The 1209-nt window shown below is 45.2% G+C and overlaps 1 non-coding gene across 1 annotated transcript; it reads right to left on the minus strand.

The window, feature by feature from the left end:
• Nucleotides 1-637: 637 nt before the first annotated feature.
• Nucleotides 638-756, minus strand: LOC143925880 (5S ribosomal RNA). Its single transcript, XR_013262087.1, has one exon. It is a non-coding gene; the product is annotated as a 5S ribosomal RNA (ribosomal RNA).
• Between the last annotated feature and the right edge of the window lie 453 nt (nucleotides 757-1209).

Here is a 1209-nt window from a genome sequence, read left to right on the forward strand (position 1 = left end):
GGGGTCAGATCGGACCCCCGACCCGCTGGAAGGCAAGCACGTACATATACATGCTTGTGCCTGTCGGTGCCATTGCGCCGACGTACATTGCCATGCGGCGGTCCTTAAGTGGTTAAGGAACAAAAGACAAAGTTCAGCAAAACTTTGTTCACTCCACAAGTATAAATATATTTTTCATGTAATGTATCCTCCACCGCTATGATCCAAATCACTCACTGACATAAGTGGCTGGATATAAGAAACCAGCAAACATGAAATTTTCCCTTAGCGTGATGAGATCCGTGATGGACGGTCTCAGATCTCCTTATTTTCATACAATCTTTACATTCAGTAGGTGATTTCTTTCTTAACCAAGGTGTACTAGTCTGCACAGTTAAAAACAGCCACTCCCAACCTCCGCGTTTATACAATCGATCTCTCCAGAGAGGAATAATCGGAACTGAAAGAGAAGCATAGCATAGTGTAAAATCCTTTTAAAAGGTTCCTTATTTATTCAAACCACATAGCACTCACATTTAAAAGTGTCTTCTGACACTGGTAAAATAGGCACAGGTTATATATGTCAAAATCGGAACTCACGATCCCACGAGTAGACATCCAATGCAGCGTGGTAATGATGCCTCCAACAGCTCAGCCTAGCCTACAGCACCTGGTATTCCCAGGTGGTCTCCCATCTAGGTAGTAACCAGGCCCGACCCTGCTTAGCCTCCAAGATCAGATGAGATTGGGCGCATTCAGGGTGATGTCGCCGTAAGCCTGTTGAGCAGTTGTGCAATATAGCATGGTAATGATGCCTCTGTCTACTCGTGAGATCCAAGTTTGACATATATAACCTATGCCTGTTACATTCAATAAAGATCTTTGGTGAGTTCAGCTATCTGATAAAGACTGTCTGCAGTGATTGTATCTGCTTATACAGGCCAGGCATGAGGCCTCACGAAGGTATAAGTGACTAATACAACAGTTGTGGTCAGAATATCTGCTCTGCACATACTGTAAATCCTGAAAAGGATAGCAACTTGCAGGTGGCATGTGAGGGGGTGTTGGTACTTTTCTCTTGTTTGGCGACCAAGTGGTCCCCTCCTCATAGATAAATAGGGGGGTTACATGAGAGAACAGGAAGAGTTTGGGCACAGGTTCAAGAGAGCAGGAGTGGGTCTAGGGAGCTGGCCCCCATGACTTGGTGGGACCTATTCTACAGAGATGTAC

This window comes from Lithobates pipiens, unplaced genomic scaffold (genome assembly GCF_037356315.1).
Source record: "Lithobates pipiens isolate NorthernLeopardFrog02 unplaced genomic scaffold, aLitPip1_a1.2 Scaffold_22, whole genome shotgun sequence".
NCBI classification, from domain to species: Eukaryota; Metazoa; Chordata; class Amphibia; order Anura; family Ranidae; genus Lithobates; species Lithobates pipiens.